The sequence below is a fragment of the Carettochelys insculpta genome, chromosome 33, assembly GCF_033958435.1.
Source record: "Carettochelys insculpta isolate YL-2023 chromosome 33, ASM3395843v1, whole genome shotgun sequence".
Lineage (NCBI taxonomy): Eukaryota > Metazoa > Chordata > Testudines > Carettochelyidae > Carettochelys > Carettochelys insculpta.
Window position 1 is genome coordinate 364,151 of NC_134169.1, and position 21,527 is coordinate 385,677.

At 51.4% G+C, this 21,527-nt stretch overlaps 4 non-coding genes across 4 annotated transcripts; 1 reads left to right on the forward strand and 3 right to left on the reverse strand.

Moving 5' to 3' along the window:
* TRNAV-AAC (transfer RNA valine (anticodon AAC)) lies at positions 1-73 on the reverse strand. The gene has a single exon. It is a non-coding gene; the product is annotated as a tRNA-Val (tRNA).
* Positions 74-2,622: 2,549 nt separating this feature from the next.
* Positions 2,623-2,704, forward strand: TRNAS-UGA (transfer RNA serine (anticodon UGA)). Its single transcript has one exon. It is a non-coding gene; the product is annotated as a tRNA-Ser (tRNA).
* A 5,701-nt stretch (positions 2,705-8,405) lies between these two features.
* Positions 8,406-8,477, reverse strand: TRNAG-UCC (transfer RNA glycine (anticodon UCC)). Its single transcript has one exon. It is a non-coding gene; the product is annotated as a tRNA-Gly (tRNA).
* Positions 8,478-16,006: 7,529 nt separating this feature from the next.
* On the reverse strand, positions 16,007-16,079 carry TRNAK-CUU (transfer RNA lysine (anticodon CUU)). The gene has a single exon. It is a non-coding gene; the product is annotated as a tRNA-Lys (tRNA).
* Between the last annotated feature and the right edge of the window lie 5,448 nt (positions 16,080-21,527).

Genomic DNA, 21,527 nt, shown 5'->3' on the forward strand with positions numbered 1-21,527 from the left:
TGCTTCTGCCTGGTTTTGAACCAGGGACCTTTTGCGTGTTAGGCAAATGTGATAACCACTACACTACAGAAGCTCAACTTGCCTAGGAACTGTATCTTGCCCTCCCGTAAATTGCATCCTCAAGCCACTGCTTCCCCTCCATATGTGGATGGGGGACCCAAGAGAAACTGAGGGGAGTCCTTTACTGGCTCAGCTGCTGGAGGAGAGGGAAGCAGCTGCACTCACAACTGGGACTTTCAATAGCAGCTCTTCCAGAATTGAGGTCCCAAGTGGTTATGCAAATGACACATGCAATATTTAAGTCTGCAACTCATTTGCATTTCTTATTGGCCACATTTCCATGCCACTTCCAAAAGGGCTGGGCAGTGGAGCCACAGCCTTCCTGTGTAGATGCTCAACAGGACTTTTTGAAAGAGCTGTGGCTTTTTTGAAAAAAGAGCTCTCCAGTGCAGACATAGCTGTGGGGAAAAAGTAGAAGAGCAGACCCAGGCTCCAGCCTGAACATTTGCAACAGCTTATAACAAAGAAATGTGTGTGTGCATAACCGAAGACTAGAATTTCTTTAACAACTACAGAACATACAAATGTTTAATAAGTCTTATTTGCATGGCCATTTTGAAGTTTGGGGCACGTGTAGACACGGTACAAGAGGGGAGTTGCCAGGTGGTCTAATCCAAGTGCCTGGGCTCTTTGCAGGGGTAACTGGGTGGGGTGCGGTGGCCTGGGATGTGCAGGGGTTTAGAGGAGATGTTCTGGGGCTGCCTTGTAGTTTTAAATGCTACCAGTGTGACTCAAACCTTCGTGCTCTTCTGCTCTTATAAACTATTCCGTCTGGGGAAAACACCGAGTGGGACAAGTCCCTAAGCTGAAACCATGATGGTATCTCCAGGGGAATGGGAAGGAAACACTTGCTTCTTTAGGAACACAGATGAAAGACTGACCCAGCCCACTCTTTCAGAAGGGCTACGTCTACACTGAGAGAAATCTTTGAAATAGCCTGGCAAATGGCCATTCAGAAGAATACGAATGAGGCACTGAAATGCATATTCAGCGCCTCATTTGCATGCCTCCAGATGCAGCGCTTTGAAATTTCCTCGTTTTGCTCCTGCGTGGCTCGTCCAGACGGGGATCCTTTTTGAAAGGACCCCACCAACTTTGAAATCCCATTATAACATAGGAAAAAATCTGGGAAGTGAATCAGCAGTCCAAGTGATTTCCAAAGACCTGCTGCTATTATGAACCAGGGCACATGCTCCTTGGGGGCACCCAACCACGTTGCCCCATCTGAATTCTGACAGGTCTGGGGGCCTTGTTCTGGAGTCTGGCCCTTCTCACCTTTAAACCTGTTAAATATTGTTCCATTATTTCAGCAGCAGCATGGCGGAGCTGCAGGAGTCGGTGCCTATATTGGTGGCATTTAAATGCCTGGGGGCCATATAATAACCACAAGTAAGATGATCAGCATTCATTCCAGTGCACCACACAGGCTCTGCCTGCCATCACCTCCTTGTCAACAGTGACTTGACTTAAACCCTTGTCCTCCGAGGGGTGCATACATGCAGCAGTCCCATTCCAGAGACCACAACAGCCCACAGTTGCCTTTGGTTTTGTCCAGAAGGATCCTTTGTTTGCTACTTTCCTGTTGGCTGGTTAGCACACTTGGTTTGCAGGTGGTTCTAACACTACTCAAGCCATGTGTTCAAGGGCCCAGTGTACTGCCAGACAACACTTGGGTGTGTGTGGTTTCACCTTTGCCTTTCTTCCCCCAAATCACCTGAATTTGGGGTTTTTGGTCTGGGGTGGAATAGCAGCTGACAAGTCTGTGGGTTTGCTGGTGGGAGATCTGGCTGGCCAGTGGGGGTGGAAGAGTGGTTGTTGGGATTTCCCTTAGAAAGAAGGAAATCCCAGCCTGGGGTTGTAAGTGGCCTGGGTTTTGAGCAAAGGTTGCCTGGGCTGGTTTCTCTACATGTGCCCATGGCTCCTGTCCTATTACACACCATCCCTGCTTTCTCCGACACTGTTGAATGCTCCTGAGAAGAACGTAGTCAGCCTGTGCATGGTGTCTAGGTGGCAGCATCCTGCTCCTTTCTTCTCTTTGTCTTCCTCAGCAAGGGGAGGAAAACGAAGAGCCCACTTGCACCGGACATGAAGTAAACAACTGAGGAGAACTTGCTGAAGACTCCCTATTGACTCACTGAGTGCGGGAGCCAAATGGTGGGAGGGAGCTGATGACCTCACATCTGCAGGGCAGGTTAACTAGATGTCCCTGAGCTCGGCCCATGCTGGAGGCAGCTGGGCAGCTTAAGCAGAACACAGTGTCAGATGGGAGTAGATACGTGTTATTGGGGAAGGGATCCTGAGCGCTGCATCCCAGCCATGTGCTTTGTCCATGGTCCTGACTTCCTCACAAATCCAGCCTCCAGGTCAGAGCTGTTCCCGTTCCTTCCAGGGGGAGGGGAGATGCTCAAGGTGCTCTCTTGTGCCATCGCACCTGGCTGAGCACAGAGATCCCCAAATCCCCTCAATGCTGGGAGCCAGGTTACTGTTTGAATTCTTTATTGCCAATGACATTGTCTCATTATTGTCCAGTATCCATGATAACAAAACACTAAAAAACTCAGAGCTGTGATGACCGAGTGGTTAAGGTGTTGGACTTGAAATCCAATAGGGTTTCCCTGCACAGGTTCAAATCCTGCTCACAGCAAAGTCTGCGTTTTACCCCCACCCAGGGCAAGACACACTGGTGTGGCACATGCAAGAGGTTGGGTCCCTAATCCTGTTTCACAACGCCTGGCTGTTTCCGGGGAGAAATGCAGCAGTTGTGATGTGGTCAGTGCTCCAGACAGAAGCTGGCTGCTGCTACCTGCTGGGAGCAAAGCTCCGGGGAAGTAGGCGTCCCTCCCATGCCCCACTCTGCTCTGCTTCTGCAATGCTGTCCTGCTCTGCTCTGTCTCTGCCTGCACCCTTCTGCTTCATCCCCCAGTGTCTGCTGGTGTCTGCCTCCACCAGTCCCTGCCCCACCTTCTCCCCCGGGGTCACCTCCTGCTGCACTCAGACAGGAAATAGTGGCAAGTGCCTGGCCCATGGCCCGAGTAGCTCCACTGACATCGTAGGGCTGGGGGGAGCCTGAAGGGGGGCAGAGGAACCTCTAGGGGAGAGCCTGACAGCAGGGAGTGGCAGGTGCAAAGTGGACAGAGGGGGTTGTGGGGTGAACAGGGTAAAAGCTGGGATGTGGTTGGCTGAACTGTCTTCAGTGGTGTATTCTGGTCACAATCTTCTCTAGCGATGGGAATCTAAACTGCTGGATGGGGAGGGGTGTGGGCCAGGCCAGTGAGCAACTGAGGCAGGGGCAGGCCAGGCCCAGTGAAAAACATTGGGGTAACAAGGAGGTTCACAGCTGACTACATTTTTCAGTCCCACGTAGTGCAGAGCCAGGGTTGGGGGAACTGCAAGTGGGGGAACGTAGCACAGATTTGGAGGACCCCCTCCCCTTTATTGAAACAGCCTCTCCACTCCCATGCCAGGTCAGACAGGCCGTTCCGGGTCTGGCTCGGTGGGATGTGAGGGCAGGAAGGTTTGAGCCACAGCAGTGGCCTCCCTCAGAGCAGCTGAGGTGAACACAACAGCAAGGCCCCTTTGGGTTTGGTCCATGGGGAGGGCTTTGGACCAGTGGGGGATACAGGCTGATTTCTGGGAGGTTCCTCTAACGCCGAGACTCTGTCCCCACCACTTACTGATGGGAGCCCAGAGAGTCTCTGCTCATTGCAAAACGGCATAAGAAGCAGAACATCTGCCTGCCGGAAAGGAGGGCTCAGGCGCCGCTTTTCTGTGTGGCCAGTTGGATACAGTGTTGGACTTCGGATGAGACCATAGATAGTTCAAGTTCTGATATGGTCCTACTCGCTCTGTGCAGCCTTTGCCCACAGACTGCAACCTTCTCCTTGGCTGCTCTGAGAAAGGGTCTGGCTCCAACTGGACTCTGGGAAGCAGTTGCTGGTTAGGGATGAGCCCTGGCTGCTCCCACTGAGCCATGACCTTTCTGGACTTGCCAAAGAAGAGGTGGGGGGTAAATCAGGTTTGTGTGTGGAGCAGTTTCCCTCTTCCAAATGGCGCCTGTCCTTGTGTGGGAGGGGGCTGATTTAATTGCCTCTTTGCAGCCCTAGGGGTTTCTCTGCTTCTCACTAGAAGGGGAGAAACCTCTTGAGGCCACATCTCCTGCCCCACTGCCAAACTGAGACCCATAAGCGGGAGCGGTGACAGAGCTGCTGAGGAGCTGGCTCTGCTTTCTGTGCTCTCCTGACACTGGGAGCGGACTGTCCGCAGCTGGCCCCATGCTGGTTGAGGGGAGGCTTTCAGTCACTGTGTGGCCTGCCAGAGTCAAGGGAACAGCCTGGCTGGGGGTATCTTTGCCAATCTGGCCTCAGGCTGATCTGTGAGAGGCCTTTGGTCAGTGTTGAGCCTTCCAGGGGGTGGGGAGCAGCCTGGCTGGGGGTGTCTGTGGCTGTCTGTGGGCCAGGTATGATGGTGAATCCTTTAACAGTGTGTGACACACGTGATTTTGGGAGAAAGATTGTGCACATGCTGGGACAGGAGCAGAGCAGTCCCAGAAGGAGGCAGCTTGTAAGCCACGACCTTTAGACAGGCTTACAACTGGGTAGAGCAGGAAAGGGGTAACAAGCCTGCATTGCGGTGGGGAAGGGGAAACTGAGGCACTGCACCTCATGACCTTGGTGGCTAAATGCCAAGCAATATATCCACTCCCAGACACTGCTACCTGCATTCTTGTGGCTCTTGTTCCCACAGGGGAGTGCACCAGACAGAATGAATCAGTTTCCCAAATATGGCCAGAAAAATCAGATGCCTAATCTGAGAGGTGTCAAGCAAAAGGAGTAGCATTGTCCCCTCAGTGGTGTAACATGGAAGAGTCCGCACCTCCCTCAGCCCCACTCAATTCCAGGGCCGGGAGGAAACATTTTCTGCAAAACTATCCAGAATTATAGCTTCTGCTCTGCATCCTTCCAGTGGTCTGACCATTGTGGGAGGGCAGCAGCCCACGAGGTTCACCAGTTGCAGCCCTCACACCGTCCTCTTTCAGCCACCAGAGGACAAAGGCCACATCCGTGGTCCCTCTGACATTGCCCATCCTCGGCCTGGTGGAATTTCCTTTGAGGAGGGATGAATTTTTTAGGGGCAACACCAATGCTGGGGTCATGTGCAGATTTGCATCATGGGTACAGATAAACATCCTTACCTATAAATACATGTTTGGAACAAATCAAAGGTACGGAAGACAAACACATCTAACCGGGGGATAACTCACAAGGTGCAATGCTTCTCACGGTTATTTCATGTGACGTCATATTAAAAAGAATATTAATGCCCCATTTCAGTACCTCTATTTGATCACCCTTTCTTACAGCTCAAGCTGTTAAACACACCCAGATGGAGCACTCTGAAAATGGCCCTATAAATAAATCACAGACATGGCCATTCAGTGAAACATAAAAATCCACCCCAGAGCCCCAATGGAAACATCTCCTCCCACAGACCACTAACTCTCCACAATCTCCACCGCAGCTGCTCTCAGAAATGAAGTATCTGCCTAAGCACCGCATGCTACAGACCTCTGCAGTTCACAGAGCCACCCCTGTTACATGGATATCACCTGCCCATGGCGCTTAATGAAGCTGAGTCCAGGGAGTTGACGCAGCCAGTAGAACCTGTTCAGAGGACATCAGGCACTGCAAAGCCACAGGAACCTCCCTGTCCAGAGCAGCCAGGCCACTTAGTCAAGATGCCCCAAGGGCTCACCTTGAACTGGAAACTGTCATTTCGGCGTTATTAGCAGCACTGTCTGAACAGCTCAGCCAGCCAGCTGGTAGGAACGGGTCTTACAAGTGTCGTCTTAGGAAAGGAGCCGGGGAGCTGCAGGGACATATGGACTGAACAGTGAGGCGGCTTTGGCAGGGCTTTATCTCATACCCTGGGGAATTAGCTCAAAAGGTAGAGCTAATTGCATTGCTTTGCATGCAACAGGCAGTGGGATCGATGCCCACGTTCTCCAATAAGAATTGCATTCTCCAGCCTTTTCTTCCAACGCAAAGTGAGACCAGAGCCCCTTCCTCTTACAGCTGGGTTCCCCCCACCAAACCTCTCAATGTGGAGGCAGGATTTGGGGCCGTCTGCGCTTAGCTGTGTGCAAGGGTGCAAGAGAGCTTTTTGAACATCTCCTCTCCCACCTGCTGGGAACTCACACACGTTTGCTCTGGAGGCAATATTTGAAAGAGGAAGTCAGGACCATGGACTACCTCAGGTGAGAGAAAGTGCTGATGCACATGTGAGCCGTGTACCTAATATGGTAATACACTTGGAGCGGGTAGGAGTGAGTTGCATGTGGGTCATTTTGGTGGGCAGGTTTAGTGCTGCATTCGCAGAAGGTTCTGGAGTTGGGGTGACAGCTGTGGGGTCTGCTCCTGCGGGCTCTGTGTCTGTGGGTAGGAGAGCAGGCAGGAGAGCAGCTGCTCCAAGGCCATGTGCTGTGGGTGAGCTGGGAGCAGCTGAGCTCAAGAGCAGGCAGCAGACTGGGCTCCCTCCGCTGGAAGCACGTTGCAGCAGGTGGTGATGGTGTTACCCTCTGTCAGGGAACATGGGCCATGTTAATGTTGTGCTCAGGGCAGCAGAGAGAGGGGACAGGCAGGGTTTGAGGGGACACCCGGCAGGGGCCTAGCGCAACGGGTGAGGGGCAGCAGGGTCTGAAGTAATTCCTAGCCAGGGCTCAGGGCTGTGGGGAATGGGAGACAGAGCCTGAGGGTGGGTGGATGCCAGGTCATGCATTCATCAGCTAAGCCACAGAGCCCAATGCCATTGCTAAAACCCAGGCACTACTGGGAATGGGACCCAGGCTCCTCTGCTTCTAAGACACGCGCTTCAACCAGCTAATCCACAGACCCTCAAGGACCAGTGGCTCAGTGCTCACTGGTGGCCAATGACTCCCAATTTCCTTCATTCTTTCCCTGTTCAGTGTGGAACAGCTTAGTTTCTGTAGACAAACTCCACACCCATCTAGTGCACCATCTCCCCATTCTCTGTGGGCTCTGCCTTTCCTGTTTGAACCATTCATAATGTTAAATACCAGGGTCTTGATTTTTTTTTCCTCCTGCATTCTGCAGATAGACTCAAATTCCTGTAACTTCCATTGCATAACCTGCTGCGGTAGGTTTTCTTTCAGTTGCTTCTTTATGTAGAATTCCTCATAGGTGAGCTTCAGCATCTATCCCATTATCCGAATCTTTTTATAACAGCTCCTCTCAAATGCCAATATCCTTCTCTTTGAATCTTTCCTGATCACCCATGTCTCACAACCGCACATCATGCTGCTGAATACACACGTGTTCGAGACACTCAGCTTTGCTCCTAACATAATTGCTTTGTTTCTTCAGTTCTCATCCATTGCCTTCAGACACGCACTTGCTTTCACAATTCAAGTCACTATTTCCTTCTCACAGCCCAGAGCATATATGATGTTGCTTCCCACATATGTGATCTTCTCTACTTCGATCCCATCTGCACTGATCTCCCTTCTAATTTTCTAATCTACATATATCGTTGTTTTTGTATAACAATATTCATAATCCATCTTTACCACTTCCCTTCCTCATTTAGCACCTGCACCATTCTTGTTTCCTTCTTTTCATCATCTTCAATGAGAACTATATTATCCACAAACCTCAGCTTGTAGATTATCATCCCGAGCAGCTACTCCGTCTACTTTTTCCTCCATCTTGTCAAGATGCATGATGAAGATACTTGTTATAACCAAATGCCCATCCCTCCACACATTCTTACCACTGCCTGAGCATTGTTGTTGATACCTGTCAACAACCGATCAGTCTTCTATTCACTCCCTGTGACTCCAACAGCACCCAAGTCACTTTCTGATCTATCCTGTCAAATGCCTTTTGAAAATCAACAAAGCTACTGCAGATGCTGGAGTACCTCTCCAGGCACGAGCCTGGGCAATTTTGTGGGACCCTGGGCTTCCCAGACTCCAGTGTCCCCCTCTCGACTTTACTGACATCAGCCAAAGGAGAGGATAACCTCTCCGTCTGGTACCAGCTCAGCTGCAGAGACTGCCAGGTCAATGCCAGAAGTTGGCACAGAACTGCCTAAGGACTCCCCTCCGGACTTTCTGTCTGGGTTTACTCCCTCAGCCTTGCACCTTACCAGGATAACCCACAAGGCAGTGGGGCGGGTTGCACAGAAGCTATCCACAACCTTTAGCTGACAGAACTTGGCTCACACCAAGCATGATAGCTTAAAAAGCCAAGACACTTCCCATTTCACCAAGGAGCAGGACATGTCCTCTCTCCGCTTCCAACAGAGAAATTAAAAGCAGGAAGTTAACCTGTGTTGACTGGGAATTGAACCCAGACCGACTGCTTGGAAGGCAGCCATGCTCACCACTACACCACCAACACCTCCTTGAAGGCCCTGTGCTAAAATCAGGCATATGAAGGACAGAGCATGTGTCTTCAACCCCAGGTTTTGCTTTGATATATTGATATTGTAGAAGCTCTATTCTCTATCACTCACAGGGCACCAGGGGAGCTAGATAATCAAATGTGCCAGATAGAAGACTTACCTACCCTGAATGCAAACCCAGCCACACCTCACAGATCGGCTCATGTCCTTCAGTGCATTTTCTCTGATTTCTACTAAACAGTCTCCAAGCAGATAGAAGAACACTGTCCCACACACAAAGGAAATCTGCCTCCCTGAGTGATGGTAGCTATGTGAGTGGGAGAAGGTAGGTCAGTGGGGAAGATGTGGTGTGCGCCTGAGGAGAGAAAGTTTAATCAACACCCATTTGAAAAACTACTCTGGGCTGGGACAGAAAAAGGAGCCTGGGGAAGAAGAGTTTGTCTTACAGGGACCTGACGATTAGCGATTCAAGCAAGAGTGAAATATGGATGTCAGCCAGGGATAGAGTGTTTGATTTCAGGTAAAGTGATCTTCTTTCTAATCCATGCTCCCCTTTTCAAAGGCAGCCACTTGTATGACAATAGTTGTATCACCTTTCCCAACATGCTCTGGATTTCTATAGTATGGGGATCCTGAAAATGGAAATGAACCCTTAACATTTGTCAGTGCCAACGCAGATAAACCTAGCAAACCCCTCCCTTTGTTGAAATCTGGCTACACAGCGAAACTGACAGTTGAGACTGACATGAAGAATTTTGGGTCTTATTTCCATAAAGAGGTGCTCATTCAGAGTCTATCAAATACATCACTTCCAGCAGGAAAGGTCTCTGCACACTTTGTAAATGTGTGTGTCGAGAGGATGTCATTTATTCTGGGAATTCACATCCAAGGCCTTTATGTCCTCCCTCAGCTAGATATTCATACACGCGCACCACCAAGCTCCCCAGTCTCTGCATTTCTGTTAATTCCCTGCAGGCTGTTTATTGTAAAAGAAAAATTAACCCTTTTCACCTTTTGGGGGCTTCTAAGAAATGTTGCCTTACAGCCAGGTGGAGGTGGCAGGAAGATGGGCTGGGCTCAATGTCTAGGGGAGAAGAGTGGTAGAAATGGGGCAGGAAGGAGTGTCCTGAGAGGTGAAACAGCTGGAGGGTGGCATGGAGTGCAGGGTGCCAGCCTGTCAAGAGTCAGAGGTGCCCCCAGCAGTAACATTTGGTTGGTCCTGGGGTGTAAAAAGCAGTACTCAGGAGTCTGATCTCTACAATCTGAGTTCAAATCTCAGTGGGTTGCTGGTTGGTTGTGTTGTTGCTGTAAATCTTTGTCTCTCCAAAGCTTGGGCTTCTTTATTCACTGGTGCACCTGAGGAAGTTTTTTTTTCCTCCTGCTGGATGAGTGAGGCCCAATGGAGCTAGATAGGACTCTGGCTGGGCTGAGTCACCAACATGGCTGCAATAGGTCGAGGCCCTGCAACTTACCAGTCTGTGAAGAGATACCTGAGGAGTGAGGTTGTGTTTTTCACAGCTTCTCCTGATTGCCACACAATTGTTGCCAGCACCTGGAGCTGCCAGGCTATTCCTATTGCACACGCGGCATTTAAAGGAAGGACCATCCAGAGCAGGCTAAGAAAGTCAGGGGACAGCAGGTGAGAGGAAGAGTTCCAGGCTAGAGCCCAACTCATCTGTCCCCCTCTGGGCCCTTGGAGCAGGGGCTGCTAGTTCTGACACCTCCATGGGATGCTCTAATGCTCCAGAGCACCCAAGGCCAGCACAAGAGGAGGGGAGGGCCATGACTGCATTGGCCAGAGGACTTCCCTAAAGATCACAGAACCTGGCTGTTCCCACCCGCAAAGCAGCATGTGCTCTGCAGCCAGCATCAAAATGGGATAGAAAATCAGCCACTCCCCAAAAGGGGCCTCTTAACTGTGGGGCTCCTTTCAGCTGTGTTCAGGAGATAAGTCCCAAAGAGGTTTTTCCCCATCTGCTGAGAAGCACAGAAGAACTCAGGGTCTGCACAGGGTGGCACAGTTGAATGGAGACCTGCCTCATGCCCTGTGACTTGGGCTGTAGATGGAGCTATTACTGTGCAGGGCAGAGCACCATTTTTCCCTCCTGGTCAAGAGGCTTGTGGAAGCCATAGTGAGCTTTCTCAGGCCATTAGAGGGGAATTCATGTGGATGTTATAATTGAAACAGTGTTTTGCCGGGATGTCAAATTCTCAGCGGGGAGGAGGATGTAGGGAATGGGGCAGAAGGAGAACGCAGTGCTGCTGAAGGCTGGGAGGAATGTGTCTCCCAGAGGTCATCTGCATGAGAATGCAAAGGGTGGCAGGAGTGATACTGAGGCTGGGAGGAATGTGTCTCCCACAGATCATTTGCATGAGAATGCAAAGGTGTGCATGTGTGATACCTTTTCAGGCAAAGCCTAATGGGTAGCAAGTCAGCCATGAGATTTGGTCTATTGTAAACAAGTGGTTGTAAAATCACAATTTAAGCTGACACTTAATGCGGGAGTTGTGAGATCTCACCAATGCTCTGGGTTGTTGTGGGGGACAAGGCAGTCGCCGTGGCTACATAAGAAATTGATTAAACAGGGCTCCCTGGTTTAAAGCTTTGTAAGATAGGAGGAGAGGGGCATTGGTTAGTGCAGCTTCCTGAGTGCCATGGCCCTGCTTATACTGTGGCCATATGGCTGTAAGTCTGGCTTGACTAATTCTCCACAGCAGTTAAAAGATAGAGTTGTGTACTAGGGTGTTTGTGAAGCTCCATGGAAAAGGTACCAAGAGCTGAAATTGCAGGGGAGTAGCTCAGGCCATGCAGAGCTGAAAACACAGGGTTCTGCCTTAGGGGGCCGTTTCTACACGTGCCCCAAACTTTGAAATGGCCATGCAAATGACCATTTTGAAGTTTACTAATGAAGCACTGAAATGCATATTCAGTGCTTCATTAGCATGCGGGCGGCAGCGGCGCTTCGAAATTGATGCGCCTTGCCGCCGCGCGGCGCGTCCAGATGGGGCTCCTTTTTGAAAGGGCCCCGCCTACTTCGAAGTCCCCTTATTCCCATGAGCTCATGGGTTCCCGTCCCCTGTGTGAGCGGTGTGGGGCAGGACTGAGCATCTTTCCCTTTCTCCCACTCGGGTACCACAAGCACCACAGACAGGTATGTGGCTCCCTCCCCCTTGAGTAGAATTGTTCTGGCCGCAGGCGAAGACCAAACAGCAATCCCAGGGCACAACTGCAAGGTGGGGAAGTGACCCACAGTGGTGAAATCTCCTTTGGTGTATTACAAACCTGGCATTAGTGTAGTTCTCAGAGCAGAAAATAGGTGCCCAGTACAGGTGCCGGCTACATGACTGGGTGCCTGCAGTGCAGAAATGAGAGGATCCCCATCACTTTTCGATGAAGTTCGTGTCTGAATTGTGCCTCATTCGTGCCACTCGTCTAACAGAAACCCATAGCGAGGGCTGGTGCAATGTTAGCAGAGACATTGAAATGAGGCCAGCTGAGCATGCAGAGAATAGAACTGATGTTAAGAGTGGGATTTCAACCCACACCCCCCTTTGGAGACCAGAAGACCAAAAGAAGGGACAGACAGTACCTTGAGTTTGGAGTCACAGAGCACCTGGGCAGCCTGACAGTGGTGAGAAAGGGGAACTGTCAGTCCCAGTTCTCTTTAATGTTTGATGAGTTGCTCAGGCAGACCACAGGAGAGCATCTTTTTCAGCACCAAACTGGTGTTCTCCAGCAGAACTTGTTGTTATACACAATCTCCCTCACCTAACGTTGGGAGGTGCTTTGTCATTTGGACGAAGTGGGAACCGCCGGCTTGCAGAACTGAGGGCTGAAATTCTGCTGTGCACATATTTACTAAATAGGTGGTTGATGGGAGCTCTGATTGGCCGAGTCTACACTTCCACAAATCTTTGAAATGGACATTCCCACCAGCTTCTGTTGCCCGCTTACACCTGTGAGCTAAGTGAGAACATTGGACTCAGTCTACCAAGTGTCCCAAGCAGACTTAAACCCACCAACTTGGTGTTATTACTACAAGGATCCAAACAGCTAAGCTAGCCAGGCCACCTGAAAAATGCTTTAGAAGTGGCCCTTTCAGAACCGATTCAGGGGCAGAGAAAGGCCCATTATGGGCTCAGGAACAGGGTGAGTGGGTTAAGAGTTGCTCCCAGGCAGAGGAGTGAGCTCAAGTGGCAGAATGCTCAAACCTTTATCCTTGTGTAAGTGAATAAATCAAATTCAGAGCTCCTCCTTTCCTGGCTATGTGAAGATCATTTATAGGTCTAGGGCACAAATGGAGCTGATTTGGAAAGACATAAAACGACAGAGTGCTGAGGAGGACAGTGAGCTGGCGAAGGGTTGTTTTCTGCGCTCTTGGGGCATGTGGGGATCGAACTGAAGAGAAGAAAATCCTCTTGTGCTCTCTGAGGGTGATAGAAATATCAATTTTTCCCCTCTAGAACTGAGGACAAGAACAGAGTTTTCCTGCCTAAGGCCAGGAGCTCAAAGGAGACAGAGAGCGAGAGAGAGCAGAGTCTTGGCTGGGCATCTCCTGGGACCATGATTGGAGCAAGTTCAAATAGCTATTTTGAAACAGGAGCTTCAAAACCGGCTCCATTTTTTGTAGATGTTGAATGTCAAAATAGCAGAGCAGTATTTCAAACTCCACGTTGTGTGCAGCTGCGCTACATCGGAATCAACAACTCTGGAATACCTCTTCTGGAACCCCTTATTCAGGAACAACACTGCTGTGCAAACACAGCTTTTGCGACCCTTTGCCGTAGCCATGGGCGGCCACAGGGATGTTTTGGCCTCTGGAATAAGATCGGTGAGTCAGAAATTATGCTCAGACACAGGCGAATTTGCTGAATTGGTAGAGCGCTCACTAAGCATGCGAGAGGCTTTGGGATAAATGCCCACGTTCTCCAACAGAAGTGGGGTCTTTTTTCCTTCTTTTCCAAGGCAGTGTCAGGCCAGGAGCTAAGCTTCTCCAGTGCCCCCTTCAATTTCCTACATTTTGCCCCCTGCAAAGAAACAGCCCATTTGGGTACGAAAGCTGCTGGACCCCGGCCTCCTTGGCCTTAAACATTTCCGTTTAAAACAAAGGTTAACCTGCGTCATGGGCTATGATTGCCTAATCTTTCAGGTGTCACCAGTTTCCCATTTCTAGGGAGCTTCCAGCACTGACCACAGTCTCCCCAGTACAGCAGTCACAGGACACCTGTCCTCTGGGTCTTCACTGGCCAAGGACCTTCCCCAACCCATGTGGACCATGAAAGCCCTGTGGTTGCCATGACAATGTGAGCACTGGAGTAGGTCTGTTTTCTTCCGGAGGTGGGGGACAGTTTTTTACACCCCTGAGTGACACCACCTAATTCTTGAGCACAGACCTGTGCAAAGAGTCACCCGCCCCTTGGGAGTTAAACTTCCCCAGCTCCTCTGCCTGACAGGATCGAAACTCCAGCAGAGCAAAGCAAAGCTGGGGCTGGTGGGAGTCAGGTGCCAGCCAGTCTCCAGTGTCAGACCAACAGTGCTACACTCACCTCAGTCCCCTGTCGCCAGGGTGCAGTGGTTCAGTGCCCCAGCCAGACATGGGGGCAAGGTGGGGGCAGCCCTGGCTCAGCTGCAGCCAGTGACATGGGCAGCTGCCTATGAGGAAGGGTCTGTTCCCAAGGCTGAATCAGGGGCTCTGGTCTCTCCCAGTTCCTGGGCTGGGCAGTGCACAGCAGGGAAAAGAGCAGATACTTGCCCAGGGGGAATTAATGTTTCTCTGCCCCAGCTGCCATAGATTCTTCCACAGCGCCAGCTAGAGGCCCTGAGGCAGGTCTCCATTCAACTGTGCCACCCTGGGGAGCCCTGAGTTCTTCTGTGCTTCTCAAAAGCTGGGGAATGCCCCTTTGGGGCATATCTCCTGCCCCACAGGTAAAAAGAGCCCCACTGTTAAGAGGCCCCACTTGGGGATTACTCAATTTTCTACCACCTTGTGATGTTGGCCTCAGCATGCCTGCTGCTTTGGGGGTGGGTTTGGTGGAGGGGAGAAGCCAGGCGGGGGAGCGGGGTGGGGCTCTTTATGGAAGTCCTCTGTCCACATGTCGTCATGGTCCTCCCTCCTTCCTAAGCTGTGCTGAGGTGCTCTGTGGCATTAGAGCCATCCCATGGATGTGTCAGTACCAGCAGCTGCACCTCCAGGTGCCCAAAGGAGGAGAGGTGAGCTGGGCTGCTGCCTGCAGCCATCAGGCGTTCCAGGAGTGGGTCCATGTCTGGGAGGCCCTATGGGAGTACTTTGATTGGGGGATCAAGTGAGCACAACCCAGACCACCCTAGTGCACACCCTGCACACTCCCACCATGACCTGCAAATTGCCCCCACAACTCACTCACTGCCCCCACCACCTGCTCACCATCCCCACACATAACACCTGGGGGTGGGGGTGAAAAATTAAACTGATTCCTTGTTAAACAACCTAAAAGCTCACCTCTGAGCATGGAACATAACAACCACCATCAGAACTAACTATGTACAATGGGGGGATAACTATATACACTAACTATTTACTTCTCCATGGGCTGCGTTGTGCCCAGGCCCTGGCATGTGGGGGTCATGGCCTGGGGGCGTGTGCCCTGTGGGGTACGTGCCTGACAGTCCATTGCCATGGTCTGGGAATGACCATTGGGCAGATGTCCGGCCGGAGCTTTGGGATGGGACGTCCAGCAAAAGCTCAACCTCCTCGCTTGGTCACTTGGGTGCTGGGCCGGATGGTCCTTGCTCTGGCCCTGGGGGTTTGGAGCTGGGCTCTGGTCCTGACTCAGGCTTCACTTTCTGCTGGGGCTCCTCGGCCATGGTGTCAAGGAAGACCAGGAAAGAGTAGGTGTCCCTGGGGCCTAGGATGGCTTTGAGCTCCCGGTAATAAGGGCAAGTGTTGGGGACAACCCCCAGACCAGATGGCTGAGTCCTGCACCCGGGCACAACCCTGCTGCAACTCCTTGACCTTACTCCTGATATGGTGAGGTGGGCGGGAAAGGTTGACCCCAGGTGGTCAGGCCCTTGGCCAGCTGGTTGAACACTTCTGCATTCCATTGTTTGCTTCCCATTACGTGGAGCACCTCCTCCTCACTCCAGAGGTCACAGAGCTCAGACTCAGTGCAGGATGGGCCCCACTTCCTCTTCCAACGGCTGGAGGCCTGAGAGCCATGGGATGGCCTGGTGGGGGAGCCCTGGGGGCACTCAGGGGGCTGGCTGACATCTGGTCTCTGGAGGAGCACCTCATGGTATGGCTGCTGCCTGCATGGTCTCAGCTTCCTGATTCAGGGTTTCCAGGTCCTTGCAGCTTTAAGAGCTGATTCCTGCCATGGCAGACCCCACTACTTCCAAGCAGAGGGCTGCAGAATGTCTACACAACTCCTCCTTGTTCTGTCTTTGTTTGTACTAGAGCCAAGGAGAAGAACACACATTTCCTGCCAGAGGCTGGGACAACAGTGAAAACTGTTTGTTAGGCTGAGAACAGCAGTGCAAGAAAGGAAGCGCCCAGCATGGGGCTTGAACCTATGACCCTGAGATTAAGAGTCTCATGCTCTGCCAACTGAGCTAGCCGGGCCACAAATAAGACACTCCATACAGCCTATCACAGAGTAGAAAGAGTCAAATGTGACTGTCAGCTGGGCAAAAGTCAAACGTGTGGGGCAAAGTGCTCACAAGGGCCGGACTCCAGTCTTTGTTATCTGGGCTGCAGGAGGTGAGATGCAAAGAAAACAGGCTGCTGGAGTGAATCTTGGCCAAGCCTCTCACTGGTGCTGCTACATCTCCCGAACACCTCACACACCTACGGCAATTTCTGCACAACAAATGAATGCTGACACCATTGATCTCAGCGCAGAGCCGGTGCAGTCAGGAGAACACGTGTCTTTTTCATAAAGACTGAACACACATTTGCAGAGAGTTTTCTGTGGGAAATTGCCTGTTAGTGACTCTCCAGAGAAAGGGGCATTCGTGGCTCACAGACTGTTGTACTTCACAACAATGGGCGATGGGACGAGAAAGCAGGACCCTGATTCATTCACTCTTCAGTTCCACTGGGGAGGGCAGCACCTTAACCGAGTGTTTTCCCTGCCTTCAATTTGCTCATCATCAGCTGGGTCAGGCTCTGACCTGCCCCAGGTGAACGTCGGTCGTCCAGCGCAGTTAGTCAAGAGGGAAGGAGAACGGGACAAAGAGGCTCCTTCTCATGCTCATTTTCCTCACCCTGGTTCCTCTCCAGCCTCATGGGCAGAGCTGAGGAAGGAGATTCCCTGTGGGGAAGCCCCGGGGGGGTCTGAGATGGCCCCAGCCCTGCAGCCTGTCCCACATGGCTGGTGTCAGGGACTCTCTATGAGGTCATCACCTTCCAACTTCTTTTAACCAATCGGCTGAGGTGCTGTAAAAGGCCCTTGTGATGTCACTCCCACACCTGCCCCTGGCCAGCAGGGCTCATGTCCTGCCCCTGGCAGCCCCTTTGCATGGCTGAGCTGCTACCCCTGTGTCACCCCCACTCTCTCAGGGACATTCTGGGGCTCTAGCCGGCTGCTCATGGGAACACCACAGGCTGGTCTGTGCCACAGGCTCTTTGCAGAGATAATCTCATCTGACGCCCCTGCAGATCACAGGCCTCCTGTATGTTGCAGTCGGGAGTGTGGCACCAAAGCGCACACCAGACAGGCACTTGGTCTGCACTGGAAGGCGCCCAGGGCTAGAGAAATCCCCACACCCCGGGGGTGTTCGGAGGACATTAATGCAGTGACTGGAAGGGAAAGGACCCAAAATCCACACTTTTGGGTCTGTATCATAATTCACATGCAGAATATCTCTTTGCTCAGGTCTGCACATTCCACAATTTTATTTCTCTGTCAAGCTTAAATTTAATTCTTTGAGCAGTGAGTTCTATAATCCCTGATCTTGCCAGAGTAATGACCAATAGATAGATACCTGACATCGATCTATCCATCTATCTAACAGGGAATATATCTAGAAATCATAATTTTTTTTCCTTTTAATGTAATTAAATTGAATTCCCGTTTAATTTCAGCAAGGGAGATTTCGGTTGGACGTTAGGAAATATTTCCTGTCAGGGCAATTAAGCACTGAAATAAATTTCCTCGGGTAAGGGCAAAATCTCCATCTTTGGAGATATTTTAGACGATGGATAAATACCCAACAGTGAAGATCTAGATCAGGGATAAGGAAACTTTTTAGATTGGTCCCCACTTTTCCTCCCTGAAATTAGCAATGACCCCACAACCTCTCTAATGTGGTCAGAACCGACAGAAGTTTCAGTGATGTTCATATATAAAAAAGCCCATTTGGGCGTGTGTAAGAAAAGAACTCTGAAGAAAGGAAAAACTTTATTCATCGATGTATAAATGTGATGACGCAGACCTCGAAACAGGAAGAGGTTTCATCATTTTTAATGAGGTGGGTGAGCCTGAGACCCAGCAGCTGACTGGGCTGTGCCCCCCTTATGGAATTTCAGGCCCCCTGAGGTTTGCTCACCCCACTAGAGATGGTGCTTGGTCCTGCCATGAGGAAATGGGACTAGACTCGATGGGCATTTCAGGTACCTTCCAATTATTGAGCCCTCTGAGTCTGTGACTCCCACTGACCCTGGCCCTGCTTCACTTCTTCAGGCTTTGGATTGTCTACGCTCTGCTCCTTGGCCTTGGAGTCTCAACTATTCTCTTTAATGGCTGCCATGTTCCCTGCAGTCCCTGTGGGAGGCAGTGAAGGGGGAACTCACATCGGCCCTTGACTGCAGTAATCTCCCCTGCGCGTCCCATTGGCCAGGAAGGGGGAACCACGGCGGATACGAAGTGGTGGGTGGTGCCTGCAAATGGAAGAGAGTGCATGGGTCCACTTGCCCCTCACCCCCAGGAGCTGCTGCTGGTTACACTGGCCACTTTCAGGAGTGGGGAAGGGCTAGTGGGAGGTGAACCTGCTTTACCCCACTGCACCACCACACGGCTGCACCACAGATTGATATTCCCCCAATCTACGCTGCTGCACAAGGGATACTGCTGCTACCCAATGCCCTGCAGCCCCTGGAAGATTTGCTGGAGGCACAGAACTGTCTAGGCAGAGTCCCCGAGCCTGTAGATCAGTTTCGGCATCCCCAGGGCCTCTCTGTTCCCTGGCAGCATGGCCCACACAGCACGGAAGGAACACAGGGCTGGGATTGGGGTCTCAGGTGCCCAGCTCCCATTGCAATGAATGGAATGAACTGGGAAATGCTGAGGTGCCCTATGCAGCTGTGCAGTCAGCATATGGGTAAGGAAGGCCGTGCCACCGTTTACTTTGCTGGCAGGGAGCAATCTCTAGCCCTGATGGGAGGAGACACCAGCATGCACAGGTGAGGTGCAAAGCATGTGGTGAGGCTTACCAGCCTGTTGGGAAGGGGCTTTGGCCAACTCCATCCCTCCCTTTGCTTGGTCGCTTCCTTCACCTGACTGAGAAGAACCTGAGCCCTGGAGCCAGCCTGGCCAGCCTTTCCCCATCCCCATCCCAGGAGATGATGTTGATCACAAGGTTCTTGTCCTGTCCCCACTCTGTTGACCTGACCGCCAAAATTCTTGCCGTCCAAAAACACCCCACCAGGGACAGGGTCTCCAGTCCATGTGGCAGAGGAAGGCTTAATAGTCATTACCTGTACATAAGGGACAGGCTTCCTAGTGGGTCTGGACCAGGTGAGGTTGGGGCTTCCTGGACCCATCCTCCCATAGCACAAAGCCATCCCTCCAGAAGCTCCCACTGCACCACACACCTCCCACATGAAGAGGCAGTAGGAGCACCCTGCCAAGCGACACCTGCCCTCCACAGCAGTTCCAGTGGTTTTCTTTGCTCCCCATTTCCTCTCCAGTTCTGCTGGCCTCAAAGCTCTATTCTTTATACCTTTATTCTTTTCCAGTCAACAAAGCCCACTGCAGGTTTGTCATGCTGCTGGTGGGGGAAGAAGGTGGAGCTTCAGCGGGGCCCTGTCCCCCGAGTAAAAGAGTGGCTAGCTCAATGGGAGGAGATGGTAAGAGGGTTTCAGCCATGACAGTGGTCTCCCTTAGAGCAACTCAGGTGAACACAACAGCAAGGCCCCTTTGCCTTCATGGAAGGGGAGGGCTTTGAACAAATGGGGGATGCAGGCCAATTGCTGGAAATTTCCCCAAAAGGTGGATACTGGAGGAGGCATTCTGGTGGGCCTCACTTATCCAGCAGGAGGAAAAAGCCCTCACTCAGGTGCACCTGTGGATAAGAAAACAAAACCCTGGACAAAGAGAGATTTATAGCAAACCTCTGTGCTACCTGGAGGACCCACATTGATTTGAACTGAGATAGAAAAATTCAAAGTTCTAAATGAACATAGATAGATAGATAGATAGATAGATAGATAGATAGCTGTCCATCACACCCTGAGACCTGCCATTTGAATCTTTTCTTGACACCTGTGACTCTTGAAAGTTTGGTACCCTGCACTCCTTGACTAGCCAGATTCTCATGTGCACATTCCTTCTGAGAAAGGTTGAGTTGCCTCTACAGAGAAACAAAACTCTCACCATCTTAAACTGGTAAAGAGGGGCAGAGCTCAGGGGTGGAGCATTTGACTTCATCTGAATAGGTGCTCCATTTCAGGTGGTTTTCTTGAGGAAAATATATTTTCATCTCCATATCCAGTACCTTCGGGGTTTGCCCTGGATGTCTGAAATGGACTTCAGCTCATAAAATTTTCCACTGCAAATGTGCCAGCACTGAGGAAATCTGTCCCTCAGCTGAGATCAGTTCCCAGCCTGCAAGGCTCAGGTTTCTGTTCCCATCAAACACACAAGTGGTGGCTGAAGAAAGGATCAACACGGCAGAGAAAAGTCCCTGACAGTTCCCAGCTGCAGAGCAGCATGCATTGGCCCAGAGCACCCAAAGCAAGACATGAGCGAGCCAGGTTAACCCCAGCCCGACTGCCAGGGGTCAGGAACTTTCCTTGAGAATGAAAGAATGAGCAGTCCATGCAGTGACTCCTGCCCCAAAAGACTCATTTATGAGTCATTTATCATTTGCTGGGGCTCCCAGAGAGGCCAGAGTGCAGAGAACGAGGGGTTTCTTACCTGGAACACCAGCCTGGCATGTCCCTCTGCTGCTCAGATTGGCCACAAAAAAGAACCTAGATCCAGAACAAACACTGAGAGCAACAAAACACATGAAGAGTTTATTTGAGCCTATTCCCCTCTGGATAAGGAGATGTTCTGCCCCAGCCACCTCATTGTTGAGTCCATATGTCCCTGCAGCTCCCCTGACTCCTTTCCTAAGATGACACTTGTAAAACCAGTTCCAATCAGCTGGCTGGCCAAGCTGTGTCGACAGTGGTGATAATAACGTCACGGTGACAGTTCCAAGATCTAGGTGAGCCCTTGGGGCCCCTTGACTAAGTGGCCTGGCTGCTACGGATGGGGAGGTTCCAGCATGAACGGGGAGTTGTGCAAGTCCAGCCTTGTGGGAGGGCTCTATGGGAATCCCTGCCTGCATCACAATGCCACTGCCGGGGGGTGCTGGGGCCTGGCAGCCTGGCTTTGCACTGCCTGGTGGCCTCTGAGCAGGTTCCACTGGCTGTGTCACCTCCCTGAGCTCAGAGTTTCACTCATCTACATGGGCTGGTGATGTACATGCAACAGGGGTGGCTCTGTGAACTGCAGAGGTCTGTAGCATGTGGTGCTTTGGCAGATGAGTCATTTCTGAGAGCAGCTGCAGAGGAGATCATGGACAGTCAGTGTCTGTGGGAGGAGGGGTTCACATTGGGGTTTGAGTCCCAGGCTGGGAAAGCTGCATTCACCTTGCCTTGTGCATCAGGAACCCAAGAACCCTGCCCATGCCTGGGGCCATGTGCTGCGTCCCGGACTGTCAGGTGAAACCTGAGAAAGTAAAAAAGCACAAGACTGGCCTCTCTAGCTTGCTGTGATCATACAGAGGTTCATACTCTGCATTGCGGCTGCAGCAACCTGGTTTCAAATCCAAGTCACAACAGTAACAGTCCAGTGTTTGG